Here is a 17,128-nt window from a genome sequence, read left to right as displayed (position 1 = left end):
ATGATACAGGACATTGGTAGTTACATCCCCGTTGAATAGTAGTTTTAAGAAAAGTGGTTTCATAGGAGTGAACTATATCACCAGTGCCTTTCTTTTTTCTCTTTGTACATATATAATTCATTAAGAAAGCTTTAATAGTAAACGATATTCGTCAACATCCCATTAGTAAACTTCAACTCATTCATTATGGTATCCTTTGATCGGATCGTTTTTGTTCTGTTTGTAAGAAATCTGATCAGATTTCTTTTATAATAGATAAGCTTAAAATTGTAGAAATATAACTATTCACACTCAAAAGAATTCCTTCTGATTCAGATCATGAATCGATTGATGTTAGACCACCGTTGGAAATCTGGAAGCACATGACGGCTGAGAAGTCCCACAATAGGAAGAAACGGTCGTCCAGTGTTTCTTGATTTCCAACGGTGGTCTAACATCAATCGGTTCATGATTTCAGCCAAAAACTTAATAATCTCGGCAACCCTTATTCTGAAGCTCTTTCTATACACTCTTCTATTTAATTAGCTATTACCCTATTTACTTTATCATTTCATTATTCTATTAAACTGTATATTTTTATTATCTGTTTTGTGTAACTATACAATCTACTTCATTGTAAACAGTAACCCATAAATATGTTTAAAGTAACTTGACCCCAAATACTCTGGTACAGCCGAGGGTGGGAAAAGTCAGCTCTCCCTCTCCAAATGCTGTCACATAGCCACGTGTACACAGTCACTCCCAGGGAAGTTCTACTCACTGCCTTCTATTACCACGAGTTTTGTTTACGAAATTGAGAAAATGAAAAGCAAATGTCCGGCAGATGCTTTAACGGGGTTGATGGATATGTAGGATATGTAGGAGAGTTAGAAAACCCTCATTCCAAACCAATGGTGCACATAGGCTCCAGTACCCTGAAGGAACGGATGACGTATGAACCAATTGTTGGTCACCGGCTACAATGAGATTATATCTCATAATGTTGCCCCACTTCCTTGTGGATCAGTCCTTTAAGCCGATGGCTCAGGGACTGACCTCTTTCGATCTAGACACCCGGTCAGTATCATAACCCAAGTGACTTGTGTTCAAATAAATAAATAAATTATAATAACTTACTTTTTTAAACTATACGTTGTCCAAAATCCATCATTTAAATATTGACTAGAACCTGATTTCAATGTTTGTTTTAATGTAGTTGAATGAGTTAAATTTTGATCACCAGTTAAACTTCTTGAACGTTTTAAGTGTTGTAATTCACGTTGTGTATTTAATAATTCATTTTGTAATTTTTGTTCACGTTCACTTATTCCTCCTGTATTATGAATTGAATAGGCGGCTAAATGTGGTAAACTACCTTGACGATTATCTACTGAAAGTAAATCTACTCTTGATGCACCAGCTGATGGCTTTATAAAGATTTAAAAGAAAATAGTAAAAAAGAAAAAAAAAGTACAAGATTGTAAATTCACTTGGTATTGTTTGGCTTGTAACTTCCCATTGAGGTTTAACACTGCAATTGATCAGACTGTTAATGACATATGTGCATACTGTGCCTATACCTCGATATTGCCATAATTCACAAGCTTTTTGTAAACAATGATGGATAGTGGCTAACAGTGGAATCTAGTTTGATGCGCGTTTCATCCTATTTGGAACTCGTCAGCTAGATGTACCTGCGGTGGTTTTTGAGGCGAATGGTACTGGGTTTGACTCCAAGAGTGAACATCAACTCTGAGGTGCAGGTACATCCAGCTGACGAGTCCCAAATAGGACGAAACGGGCGTCCTGGATTCTACTGCTAGCCACTATCCATCATTGCATACAAGATTGTAGTTGATCCTTCTGATTGAATAATAAGCTGTTGAAACTTATAAAGTTGATAATTTGAAATGATGAATATTCAGATCATATCATGAAATCAACTCAATTGTTTGAAGTATTCTTATTGCTAAACCTCTCCTGTCTATTCATCTAATGCCACTTCATAAAAGAATAGTATAGGGAAACTATAATGAATGGATAACTTTTGAGTGACATTAAAGTGACCTTGAGACTGTCCACTTACTTACTGGGGTTTAAATAAGGGTTATAAACTAGTGTGAGAAATTAGAATTATGATTTACGGTTGATAGTTAACGGATAGAAATTAGATTTAGGATTTTCATCATAAACTGACATCAGTGGATTAGTTGAAGTTAGACAATAACACCGTCAGATGCTGACCGGCTCAGTGGTCTAATGGTTAGGCGCTCGCGTGCGAGACTGATAGGTCCTGGGTTCGAATCTCGCGGGGAGCAGGATCGTGGATGCACACTACTGAGGTAGTCCCACAATACGGATGAAACGGCCGTCCAGGTTTTCCATAGTGGTCTAACTTCAATTGACTCATGATTACAACCAGTGAAATTTTTATACTGACCCCCAACTATGTAATCACCATTCACCAAATAACCTCACCTTCTATTATATTTACATTTTAAATAGACGTAACTTAGATACAGAAATGTCGGACAGCGTTACGTCATATAATAATAAAAAATTTACAATTATACATGAATAATCTAAGAGTTTCTATGACTAATGTAGACTGTAGGTAAGTGAAAAAACCAGTTCCAACTTTTATAATATTTGTTCCGTTATAACAATAACTAATTAGTAATGTCACTTAGTCAATTGCAACACAAAACTTGGTATGTATTTTACATCAGTTCAAGTTGTCATAACTCATTAACATAAACAGATGAAATTGTTTAGGGTTAATCTCATAGTAGTATAGATAGTAACAGAATTCATGGTAATAGAAAGTATTTGGCATCTAAAATACAGTCAGAGACTACATAAATCAATCAAATAATAAAATCGATTTATGAGGAGTTTAGTAAGTTAGAATATAATAGCAAACAAGTAGTGGATACACGTGCGTTATGATCATGTGGAACCCAACAAGGTAGTCTGCACTTGTTAAAATGACTCAGTCTAATTGTAAATGATTTCATGGATTAATGTCGCATTATAGCTTGACCACCCTTGGTTTTATTACATCCTACTTTTACTCAACTTTAAGCATATTTGTTCCGTTATAATAATAACCACTGCTAAGGAGTCCCATGCTAGGACGAAACGGCCGTCCGGTGCTTCAAGGTTTTCCATGGTGGTCTAGTTTCAATTGACTGATGAGTTCATCTATTAAATTACTATATTATCCACAAAATCCCTCTCTAATTATAATCATCATATGATCACTAGTGACGGTCTCCAAGAGGTATTTCCTGGAGTTCTAGTGAGAAGCAGTGACTAGTGGAGTTCAACTGGGTCTATTATGAGATAGTAAAATACTGAAGATAATGGTGGATGTGTCACTCAATTTCGTGGATTAGTTGAAGTTAGACATTAACATCATTGGGTATTGACCGGCTCAGTAGTCTAAAGAGTAAGCGTTCGCGTACGAGACCGATAGGTCATGGGTTCGAATCTCTCAAGGCGGGGTCGTGGATGCGCACTGTCGAGGTAGACCCACAATAGGATGAAACGGCCGTTCAGTGCTTCCAGGTTCCTCATAGTGGTCTAGCTTCAATTGTTGAGAAAACATACTTCACATATAAGTCAATTATAAAAATCATTTCAACTCACTGTATGTTTAACTACCATTTCAATTGGATCATGATGTTTTTTAATATGTTGTCTTGTTAAAGTAGTAGCATATCGTCCACCACTTGTTCCTCTCCATAATCCTTGTGTACCAGTTGTTTGCATTGATGACCAACGTGATATATGTGTATGTGTTGGTGAATGATTTGATATATTATGTGATGCAGTTGTCTTATAATATGGTTGTTGATTTGATTGATTATGATAACGTGTAGACATTGAATTATCAGAGTATTCATTCAAACGTCTAGTTTCAGAATAAGTACGACTACGAAATGCATTGTGAACATGATGATTATGAACTAAAAAAAATAGATATGAATGAATGAATGAATTCAATACATGATACATTTAGTTTCATCAAATGATAATTTAAACAACTATGTGGAAAGTAAAGATGGGTAGTGACTACCATTGATATATATACAGTTTCTACCAATCCCGCATTCCTTTGTTGTGATATGGCGTTAAAAATGTTGAGATGGTGGAGAAGATTTGTAGCTCAGGTGGATGATTTTCGTGGAGTTTTGTTCTCTGAGCTGGGTGGTTTAGTCATGGAGCCTTTATCGTTCTTCTGAACGACATCATCAGCACAAACTTCAGATAGAAATGTGAATGGATCAACATTCATGCTATGACCTATGTTGCCTATGACTGACTACGTACTTGACATCTCTTAACATGATGTAACTCAACAGTGAAATGATTTCATAGGTTGATAGCATGTTTTTATCTACATACTAGTTTGTCTTCATTCATTGAACTTAATCTATACTATTAACACTAATTATGTAACATGATATTCCATAGTACATATTCATATATCAATAATTAACATGCTAACCCTATTGATTAGGTACTGTGACCATTGAACTGATAATTTGTAACCCATTTTTTCAATTTATCTGAAAGATTCAAAAGGCCATGGTTATTTTCTTCATAATCAGCAATGCTGAAGAGTCCCATGCAAGGACGAAACGATCGTCTAGTACTCGCAGGTTTATCATGATAGTCTAACTTTAATCGATTCATGAATTCTACGATTAAATCTCTTATAGGTTTAACATACTAAAATGTGTTATGTATTCACAGCCTCTGTTTATTCAGATTTGTAATGATAGTTTTATATTAGCCACTATAAGAATGAATTGAACAAGGGATTAGAACACATCATTAGTAATATGAAGTCACAGACCATTGATTTGAACAAGATAAGTTATTGACTGAGATCATGACTCGATCGATATTAGACTGTGATCATGGATGCTCACTGTTAAGGAGTTTCATAATAGGACGAAACAACCGTCCAGTACTTCCAAGTTTTCAATAATGGTCTAACATTAATCGATTTATAATCTCAATCAAATAAAAAATTTATTGGATTTTTGAAATAAAATGAATGTACTAATTCATACGTCTTTATAGTAAAGTACCGCTGATCATAGTGATTGACACTAGTTTCGAGTCATCATTGAAACAACCATATAAATAAGGCTAGAATTATAGAAGAAATCTCTAATTGAATGAAGTCTATATTTTACATGGGATTAGAGCCTTATACAAAAAATGATATATTCTATATTGAAATCGAAGAGACCAATATGATATTGATGGAGTTTTGTTCTCTGAGCTGGATGGTTTGGTCGTGGAGCTTTCATCGTTCTTCTGAACGATATCATCAGCACAAACTTCAGATAGAAGTGAAGTGTTCGAATTTCTTCATATGCGTTTGACAGCTTGTTCTGTGCACCCCACTGTTAATTGGTTCTTATCGCTGCTGCTCAACAACGACACAAATCTCACTAAATACACGAAGCATCAAATTCAAAGTCTACTGGAACTCATCGATTTATGCCTAAAAACATATTTTAAATTCAACAACAAAATCTACGAACAAACGAAAGGGACACCAATGGGATCACCAATATCAGAACTGATCGCAGAGGCAGTGATGCAAAGACTAGAAGCCGCGATACTACCAGTGATCAAGCCAAAAATTTGGAATCGCTATTAAGGTCAATAAGGACCAATCAACATCGAGGTGCACAGAACAAGCTGTGAAACACATATGAAAAAATTCGAACACTTCACTTCTATCTGAAGTTTGTGCTGATGATGTCGTTCAGAAGAACGATGAAAACTCCACGACCAAACCATCCAGCTCAGAGAACAAAACTCCACCGAAATCATCCACCTGAGCTACAAATCTTCACTAGTATGATATCTATTATAGACCTTATATACAATTAAGGATCCATGACTTCAGTTATGAATATCAGGAATAAGAAATTGTAAACCTTTTTGAATAGATGACACCATAAGATTCTAACAGAACGAAAGCTACTTCTTCACAATGAATAACATTATAATTTAGAATTCTAAAATATATTTTCTGAATGTTATACCATTTGATAAAACTGCTTACTTTCTGAACGAGAATCCCATGCACCACTATCAGATTGACGTCGTTTAAACCGTTCACTTGTTATATTATCACCAAGATAATAACGTGATCCAGGAATGAATTGACCACTACGACTAATATTTCCTAATCGTGCAGTATGTCGTTGATCCATTGGTCCGTGTACATTACCACCACTGTCTACATCTACATGTATATTAACATAATAATAGTATCGATAATCATGATTGAATCTCATATATTTTACAATGAAAATCTTTTGAAAATGCAGTATACATTAGGAAATATCTATATGAATATTTAAAATTTATTTATTTATCTGAACACATAAATACTGGTACAAGGGGGCACCGAATACATATACACCACACAAGTCACTTGATTTATATGTGGGCTGCGATATTGCCTGAGTACCTGAACCGAAGCAGATGGTTTTCTTAAGGAGGGTTTACCACAAACCTTCGACCTTCAGGTCTGATCTACAAGGTGATGAAGCAACGTTAGCAGATGTAGTCTTATGGTAGCTGGTGATCAACAATAGATTCATACGCCATTTATTCTTTTGAGATCCTGAAGCTCATGTACACCATTAGTTTGGAATAAGGGTTTTCTAACTCCTTTAGATGGACCCTTCGTGTCTAACAACCCGGTTAAATAGCCGAACATTCGCATTTCGTGCTCTTAATTTCGTAAACAACACTCCTAGTGCGAGAAGTTAGTCAGTACGAAATTCCTTAACAGTATCTGTATACACGTGGTCATGTAATATAAAATGTGAGTTCATTTATAGTACTTTATTTTTTCAAAGTCGTATTTCTTTGTATACTTCATACTGAAATAATTTTTCTTATCTAGTACATTTTATCAAACACGAGATACAGTGGACATCTAAGATGCAGCTGGACGATCTAGACTTCGCAGATGATCTGGCCCTTCTCTCTCAATCGCAACGGCAAATGCAGGAGAAAACGACCAGTGTAGCAGCAGCCTCAGCAGCAGTTGGTCTCAATATACAAAAAGAGGGAAGCAAGATTCTCCGATACAACACAGCGTGCACCAATCCAGTCACAATTGATGGAGAAGATTTGGAAGATGTAAAAACCTTTACATAACTGAACAGCATCATTGATGAACACGGTGGATCTGATGCAGATGTGAAAGCGCGGATCGGAAAAGCAAGAGCAGTATATTTACAACTGAAGAACATCTCGAATTCAAAACAACTGTCAACCAACACCAAAGTCAGAACTTTCAATACAAATGTCAAGGCAGTTCTACTGTATGAGGCGGAAACCTGGAAAACTACGAAAGCTATCATCCAGAAGATACGAATGTTTATTAACAGCTGTCTACGTAGAATACTTCGGATCCGTTCGCCGGACACTATTAGCAACAACCAACTGTGGGAAAGAACAAACCAGATTCCAGTGAAGGAAGAAATCAGGAAGAAGTGCTGGAAGTGGATAGGACACACATTGAGGAAAGCACCCGACTACGTCGCAAGACAAGCCCTCACATGGAATCCTCAAGGCCAAAGGAAAAGAGGAAGACCAAAGAACACATTACGCCGAAAAATGGAGAACGACATAAGAAAAATGAACAAGAATTGGATGGAACTAGAAAAGAAGGCCGAGGACAGAGTGGGCTGGAGAATGCTGGTCAGCGGCCTATGCTCCATTATGAGTAATAGACATAAGTAAGTAAGTAAGTAAGTAAGTAAGTAAGTAAGTAAGTAAGTAAGTAAGTAAGTAAGTAAGTAAGTAAGTAAGTAAGTGAGTAAGTGAAGTAGTGAGTGAGTGAGAGTGGTGAGTGGTGAGTGAGTGAGTGAGTGAGGTGGTGAGTGAGTGAGTGGAGTGAGTGAGTGAGTGAGTGAGTGAGTGAAGTGAGTGAGTGAGTGAGTGAGTGAGTGAGTGAGTGAGTGAGTGAGTGAGTGAGTGGTGAGTGAGTGAGTGAGTGAGTGTAGTGAGTGAGTGAGTGAGTGAGTGAGTGAGTGGTAGTGAGTGAGTGGTGAGTGAGTGAGTGAGTGAGTGAGTGAGTGAGTGAGTGAGTGAGTGAGTGAGTGAGTGAGTGAGTGAGTGAGTGAGTGAGTGAGGTGAGTGAGTGAGTGAGTGAGTGAGTGGTGAGTAGTGTGAGTAGTGTAGTAAGTAGTAAGTAAGTAAGTAAGTAAGTAAGTAAGTAAGTAAGTAAGTAAGTAAGTAAGTAAGTAAGTAAGTGACATTCTATCAACTATGTAGTAATCAAATTTAACTTGATTATCATAATAGAAATTGATCGGTAAGTTTTAATAAATACTGAATACTAGACTTATGGAGTTTAATCCTGGATGATATTTGGTTCTTTTGAGAAAAGGTATTCAACTGCACTGATATCTGATTCTCGTGTAAACCAATGTAAAATTATCTTCAAGTATAAGGGTATATTATATACCTGGGAAACTAGGCAAATAATAACCTATTTTGATTGATCAAATAGTATGATACACATTTCTCTTATACAATACATGGATATTATTAACATTGAATATCGAGGCATAGGCACAGTATGCACATATGCCAATAATAGACTGATCAATAACAGTGTTAAACAGCAATGGGAAGATACAAGCCAAACTATACGAAGTGAATTGAACTTAGTTTATTTCCAAGTTAAATATTGTTCACTATAGTTTCATTATGTAATAAAAAAATCAGTAATCAAATTTCTTTTTTTTCTTCTTCGTTTTATTTATTTGTTTATACCTTTGAATAAATAAATAAAAATACTACTTATCTATGCAATGAATCTATGCACTAATAATCTAATATACATGAATTGAATTGATTGGCTTTCTCTCCATCTCTTTCTTGCTCCCTCTCTCCCCCCCCCTGCCTCATTTAAAATATTGTTAATCACGTGTTACTGTACCTAGTAACAATAGTTTCATGTTCAATTGAAAGAAGTTTATCAATCGTTTATCTCTTATTTTTACGATCTATTTGTCAGATGGGATGGGGGATGTGGGTGGGTGGGGGGTAAATTGAAAATCAGAAAATATTGAAGAAATATTTTATTTTATTTTAATGTACCCTGATAAAAGACAGTTTCAAACAGAGATAAAAATACTTAATTAATTCTTTAAAAATTCACTATCTGATACAATTTCTTGATTTTTTTTCAACAAAAACTTTTTATCAGTATAGGGTTGTGGGATTCGAACCCACGACCTGTCGGTCTCGCATGCGAACGCTTAACCTCTAGACTATTGAGTCGGTCGGCATTCGACGGTGTTAATGTCTAACTTCAAGCAATCCACGAAACTGCGCGACCATCTTGCATTTTACTGAGGTAGACACCTTTTTCTACCCGACATAGGCCCTGGGTTCGAATCCCGCGAGCGGAATCGTGGATGCGCAATGCTGAGGAGTCCCACAATAGAATGAAACAGTCGAGTCCCAGAGTAAACAACAACTCTGGGATACAGGTAAATCCGGTTGACGAGTCCTAAATGGGACGAAATGCTCGTCAAACTGGATTCCACTACTAGTCACTATCCATCATTGTTTAGAATGCTTGTGATTTAAGAGAATATCAAAGCAATCCGTACAGGATATACATATGCCAATAAGAAACTGACCAATTTCAATGCAAAAGATCAATGGGGAGATTCAAGTAAACAACAATACCAAGTGAACTGTCTTAATATATATTAGATAGTACCATTTATTCACAGTGTTATAACTTAATTGAACTATATCTATCAGATCATTTTGTACGTGACATCCTTCAAAATAGATCTATTTTGTTTTGGAATCATGGGATTTTGTCATCAATCAACTTTTCTTTCTTTACATCATCATTACAAATTACAATCCATGATATAGAACATGAAAGTAAGTGATGTTCATTGTCAAGCACATGGTAATTGAATGGTAAATAGTTTATTCAAAGTTTAATCATCTCAGTAGTTAACGATTTGGATCTTTCATAGAGTTCTTAGATCTTTGAGTTAATATGGCAAGACTATAATTTATAGATGAATCAATCGGATTTGGGAGAACAGGTCTTGGATTTTAGCACGTAATTCATTCATCCATTTGGATAAATAAAGTTTTGGCATTATAGCTGATGTCAGTTTGTGATGAGAAACCCTAAATCTAATTTCAAACCTCAATCATAATTCTAATTCTTCACACTGATTTATAATCCTTATTTGATCCTTGTTATTTAAGTGGACAGTCTCAAGGTCAATTTGGCGTCACCCAAAGATCGTCCATAAATTATAATCTCATTGTTAATACAATATTCTATGACTATTAAATCCCCTATATCAACTTGTTTATATTGTTAGGTAGATCAGATAGTTGGTCCACCACGGTGCTTGTTACCTGTGTGGTTGCACCACAGAATTGAGCTTTACTATTCAGATTGTAACATTAAATCCTATACGGTGTCTGGTTCTCCTGTGAAGCGGGATTGAGCTGTACTGTTTGGGTTGTCACGTGAAAGTCTGGATGATGTCTGTCTCCTGGAAACCAATCTAAAATCACTCTGGCCCACAAGGGTATATTATATAACTATAACCAACAGGTAATATTATCTTTATATAGCATTAATATTGATTTGTTTCACCATACTATCAATGGTTTATCTCTAAGATATCAAAAAAATCAATTTATTCTTTGAATGTTTATTCTTATAAATAAAATGAAACTCCGGAAAAAGTACTTGAACAGGGGGGTGTATTGTTTTTCTTCGTAATTTTGAAATTAATGATAGTGCATTTTTACAATACACATTTAGAATTGAAACCTAAACCCTTCAAATCTTAATCAGCCAATCATAAATCCCACATAAACCGGAACATATATACATTGTATTGGAAAAAAAAGCTAGATGAAATGATCATAGCAAGTTATGAAGTAGTAGAAGTAACGATTACATCAGTGGTTCTATAGTGAGTGCTATTGATGTCAAAAGATTGAAGTAGTATGTTTCATCAATAGAAAGTGAAATGTTTGGGGGCAGAAGGTTAAGAAGATCGAAGGAATGAGAGCGAGACCAGAGAGTGATCTGTATGGAAACGAAGGAATAACAAAGTTTGAGATAATTGATGGATATTTTACAATTGAAGTATTTTGAGAAAGGGAGTTTTGTAGAGATTGTAGTAATTTTATAGTTGAATTCATGAGTCAGTCTAAGCTAGACCACCATGAAAAGCCTGGAGGCACTGGATGGTCGTCTCATCCCAGTATGATCTCCCTCAACATTGTCCGTTCACGATCCTGCCCGTGGGATTCAAACCCAGGACTTCCGGTCTTGCGCGCTAAGGTTTAATCTCTAAACCACTGAGCAGGTATGCAACGGTGGCCTAGCTTAAATCGATTCGTCAGTTTAACTAATAAATTACCACATCCTTCACGAAACGCTCTTTCTGACACTAATCATCTTGTGCTGTCAAGTGACTGACTTCAAGAGACATTTCCTGGAGTTCTAGTGAGAAGCAGTGACCAGTGGAGTTCAATCGGGTCTGTTGTAAGATAGTAACTCACTGGAGAGAATGATGGACGTATGGCTCAGTGAACGTTAACAAATCTGAAATGGAGGTACATCCAGTTGACAGGTCTCAACTAAGATGAAACGTACGTCGTGGATCCCACTACCAGCCACTGTTCATCTTTGTTTATAATGCTTGTTAATTAAAGCAATATCAAGACAATAAGTACAGTATGCACATATGGCAATAAGAGACCGATCAATTGCATTCCTAAACAACAATGGGAAGTTACAAGTAAACAATACCAAGTGAATTTAAGCTATTCTTCATCAGTCAATCAGTCAGTCAGCTACAACATAGGACCAGGCACATATATGCATCGCTACAAGTTCGCACACCTCATTAGCACAGCAAGATGAACACCGGTTTCATAGAAGTAGTTTCTTCAATGGTAGTAATATATGAAAGAAAGATTGTGTATAAGAATATAATGGAAAAGGAAAAAATTACGTGATAGAAAGAAAGGTATAAAACAATTTTAATCTCATAGTTTAAGGAAAGAGAGAGTGTATACATCACCGACGCCATTGTGATCGATTCTGAGTCATGTCACTCAGAGTCTTCAACCATTGGCTACGATAGTCACGCGGACCCCAACCAAATAATCTGCATCTAGCATCAAAATGATTCAGACTAGAAATTAGTGACTTCAATCACTGATGCCACGTTTTGGTTTGGCCATTACATTACTACTCATACATTTCTACTACTACTACTACGATTATTACTATTACTACGAGTACTACCACCACTACCACTACTGCTAGTAATACTACCACTACTAATAATAATACTGATTATTAGAGTAATAATAGTAATAATAATAATAATAATAATAATAATATACTGTCACTACTTACTCACTATTACTCACCATATCTATTTTCATTAAATAATTTTTCATTATTTTCAAGCCAGTAAGTTGTAATCATAGTAGTCGTGGTAGTAGTAGGTGTAATAGCAGTACTAACATGGTTACAATCATCATCATGATTTTGTATTTTTGTTTGTTTATTTTTGAAAACTTTTCTACGTTTTTTTATTCTATTTAATAAATCATTCACTTTTTCATACATCGATTCAATAGTTTCATCATTAAGTGTTTGTTTCTCTATATTGTTCAATGGTATATTCATCATATTAGTAATTATATTATTATTATTATCATTATGGTTACCATGGTGATCGACAACTTGAAGACAACATATTGGGAAATTTATATTGGGGGTTATATTATTTGATCTTACTGTTTGTTACATATTGATTTGTTATATTCATTAATTAAATCATCATTAATAAGTGAATATAGTCTCTATGTGAAATGAATAGTTTCCTGTTATATATTATAATGTATTATTACTATTATTAGTCGTAGTAGTAGTCGTAGTCGTAGTAGTGATAGCAGTAGTATATAAGTAATATATAAACACTTTATAATAGTCAATGTTTAATATTAATGTAAATTCAATTTGTTTTAATGAATAAATTAAGTTTGTCTATGATTTATTTATTTTATAGATCCTACATTCATATGGGAGAATGTTCATGAACGACCTATGCTCCTCCATGAGGGATAACAGACGTCAGTAAGTAAGTAGGTAAGTTCATTCTTCATTGAAAGAAATACTCTTTCATATTCATTTAACAAATCATAATGAAATAGATTTCGTCATTGTCATCTATCTATCTATATATATCAATATTAAATTTAATTTATATCCACCCCCCTACTATAAATTAACCAATCAAATTTATTTCATTCAAACACTTGCCCACACATTAATTGATCCCATATTTCCCATTTAGATTAAAGTGTGATTGTGTTATATAACTAAAAATAGAAATGTCATTATCTAAAACAAGTAATTTTATTCAGGAAATAACAAGTGGTTTATGTTATACTTGTAGTTGAAAGTAATACTTACGCCTATCACTCTTCATGGAGGAGTACAGACCTTCAACAAATATTCTCTATCAAACTCTATTCTGACCAATCACTTCGAGTTCTTCTCAGTTGCTATTCATCTTTTTCATGTTTGCTTTCAATTCTCGATGTAATGTGTTTTTTGATCTTGTTATTCTCCTTTGGCCTTAAGGATTACAAATGAAGGCTTACCTTGTGACACAGTTGGGTACTTTCCTCCATGTGTGTCGTATCCACTTCCAGTGCTTCTTCCTGATTTATACTTCTGCTGGGATCTGGTTTGTTCTGTCTCGTAAAGTAGATTGTTGTTGATAATGTTTGGTCAAAGGATCTGAAGTATTTTACGTAGACAAATGTTAATAAACACTCGTATCTTCTGGATGACAGCTTTCGTAATTCTGCAAGTTTCCACCCCATACAGTAGAATTATCTTGATATTTCTATTGAAAATTTCGAGTTTGATGTTGGTTGACAATTGTTTTGATTTGTAGATGTTCTTCAATTGTAGATTTGCTATACTTGCTTTGTCGATTCATACCTTCATAGCTGCATCAGATCCATCATGTTCATCAATAATGCTGCCCAGATATATAAAGGGTTTTACATCTCGCAAATCTTCTCTGTCAAGTGTGATTCGATTGGTACATATTGTATTGTATCGGAGAATCTTGATTTCCTCTTTGTGTATGTTAAGACCTACTGCTGTTGTGGCTGCTATTACACTGGTCGTCTTCTCCTGCATTTGTTATTGCGTGTGCAACAGAAGAGCCGAATTATCTGTGAAGTCTAGATCGTTCAACTGCATGCTAGATATCCACTGTATCCTATGCTTTCCCCACCCCCGAAGATCTCGACGTCTTCATGATCCAGTCGATCATTAGAAGAAAGAGATATGTAAAAGTTTTTATATCCTCTAAAGTTTCTTCATTAAGTGTGATTTCATTGATGCGTGTTGTATTGTATTGAAGAATCTTACTTTACTCCATTGCTATGCTTTATATGGTATGAAAATCCAAAATAATATGATTAACCCAACTAAGTATACAAATGATGGATAGTGGCTAGCAGTGGAATCCAGTTTGAAGAGCGTTTCGTCCTATCTGGGACTCGTCAGATGGATGTACCTGCATCTCAGAGTTGGTGTTCACTCTGGGACTCGAACCCAGTACCATTCGCTTCAAACGCCATCGCGTTATCCACTCAGTTACTGAGTCGTGATATCCACTTGCTCGTGCAATGAGGTGAATTTAAATTCACTTGGTATTGTTTGGCTTGTATCTTACCATTGAGATTAAAGACTGCAATTGATCAGTCTGTTACTGGCATATGTGCTGGGTTCGAGTCCCAGAGTGAACATCAACAACTCTGAGATGTAGGTACATCCAACTGACGGGTCCCAAATAGGACGAAACGCGCGTCAAACTGGATTACACTACTAGCCACTATCCATCATTGCTTAAAAAAAGCTTGTGACGTAAGACAATATCGAGGCATAGGCACAGTATGCACATATGCCAATAACAGACTGATCAATTGCAATGTTAAACCTCAATGGGAAGATACAAGCCAAGCAATACCAAGTAAGTATATGAATTATGAAAACGGATCATCATTTTAGATTGTCTCCTTCCAAGATTTAGAATAAATACAATTTATTATGGTAATTTAAAGTTTTAATTAAATAATAAAGGAGATCGAAATTGTTTTGATTGACGACTAATTGATTAATGAATTCAATAACAGAATAGATTGATTCATCAAATGATTTCAATAACATAGTAACTACATTATTGATTTCTATTTGAACCTCTTCATTATCATAAATATTAAACGTAATTCAATATTGATTATGCATAAATCACATTCATATCTTACAATGAGTATTATTAACATTGCCGGAACCGATCTACAATAATAGTAAAATGACTATCTGATACTTCAGATCCGTTGGCCACATACTATCAGCAACAACCTACTACTGTGGGAGAGAACAAACCAGATTCCAGTGGAGGAAGAAATCAGGAAGAAGTGCTGGAAGTGGATAGGACACACATTGAGGAAAGCACCCGACTACGTCGCAAGACAAGCCCTCACATGGAATCCTCAAGGCCAAAGGAAAAGAGGAAGACCAAAGAAAACATTACGCCGGGAAATAGAAATAGACATGAGAAAAATGAACAAGAATTGGATGGAACTAGAAAAGAAGGCCGAGGACAGAGTGGGTTGGAGAATGCTGATCTGCGGCCTATGCTCCATTAGGAGTAACAGGCGTAAATAAGTAAGTAAATAAGGTTATTTGATAATCATTATCGGCGTTTAATTGATAGATAGATATGCAAATGTATATTCTAACAGTTGAATTCATGAATCGATCTAAGCTTAACTACCATTGAAAACCTGGAAGTATTGGACAGCTGTCTCGTTGTAGTCTCGAACTTTTCAATGATCACACATTACAGAGACTCGAACCCAGGACCTTCAGTCTTGTGTGTATGCTTATTCTCTAGAGATTACTGAACCGGCATCTAACCGTGTTAATGTTTAACTTCAAACAATTTACTGTATTACTCCGCCGTTCACTATTGTCTTCAGTGAGTAACTGCGTCACAACAGACACGGTTTAACTTTATTGATCATGACTTCTCGAATAGAACTTTAGGAAATCCATTTTGAATCTAGTCACACTAATGTACACATGATTATAATCAGACTGATAATTAGCAATGATTGTAGTTGAATTCATGTATATAATCAGTGAAATATTTCGTGATGAGATTGTTTTATTTTCATATCAAATAATATCACTTAAAGAATCACTAAGTTTTACAGATAGATTCATAAGAATAAGACAAATGGCAAGTTAAACTATCAGGGTTATATATATGTTCTTATGATAATGGTGTATTTGCTTCTTAATAAACACTCAATCTAACTCTTTTTATTGAAATCATGAGTCAATTGGAGCTAGACCACAATGGAAAACCTAGAAGCACTTGACGGTCGTTTCGTCTTAGTATGGGACTCCTCGGCAGTGCCGTGACCAGTGGAGCTAATCCGTGTCGTATAGAAACAGATGTCTACCTCAGTACAATGGAAGATGGTCGCGCAATTTCGTGGATTGATTGAGGTTAGACATTAACACCACTGGATGCCGGCTCAGTGATCTAGTTGTTTGAGCGCTTGGTGCGAGACTGATAGGTCCTGGGTTCGAATCTCGCGGGGTGCGGGATCGTGGATGCGCACATCTGAGGATTAACGTACTAGGACGAAATGGCCGTGCAGTGCTTCCAGGTTTTCCATAGTGGTCTAGCTTCAATTAACTCATGATTTCAATCAAAAACTTGACAATCTCCACAACACCTAAACTGATAACATTCATTTAATTCCTCACTGTATTTTTTGTACCTTTTCTTTTCTTCTTTTTTCTATGTTGAGTATTCATTTGACAAGTATAACTTAGATCATCATCATCCAAATCATCATCATCATCATCATCTTCTTCTTCTTCTTCTTCTTCAATGGTTATGATTATTATTTTGCTTATATGCTCTATACGATAAACATTAAAAGGTATTTCATTATATTCTTTGTATTTAAATAA

At 35.5% G+C, this 17,128-nt stretch overlaps 1 protein-coding gene across 1 annotated transcript in view; it reads right to left on the bottom strand.

The window, feature by feature from the left end:
- Positions 1-17,128, bottom strand: part of TNS1_4 (Tensin 1) — a 116,973-nt gene that overhangs the window by 74,068 nt on the left and 25,777 nt on the right. The window contains exons 2-4 of the mRNA XM_051218130.1: positions 6,074-6,256; positions 3,631-3,950; positions 1,117-1,406 (exon numbers count right to left, since the gene is read on the bottom strand). The gene's annotated coding sequence lies outside the window, so the exon portion shown is untranslated. The remainder of the gene's footprint in view (positions 1-1,116; positions 1,407-3,630; positions 3,951-6,073; positions 6,257-17,128) is intronic.

The sequence above is a fragment of the Schistosoma haematobium genome, chromosome 7, assembly GCF_000699445.3.
Source record: "Schistosoma haematobium chromosome 7, whole genome shotgun sequence".
In the NCBI taxonomy this organism is placed as follows: domain Eukaryota; kingdom Metazoa; phylum Platyhelminthes; class Trematoda; order Strigeidida; family Schistosomatidae; genus Schistosoma; species Schistosoma haematobium.
This window is presented reverse-complemented; position numbering and strand designations above follow the sequence as displayed.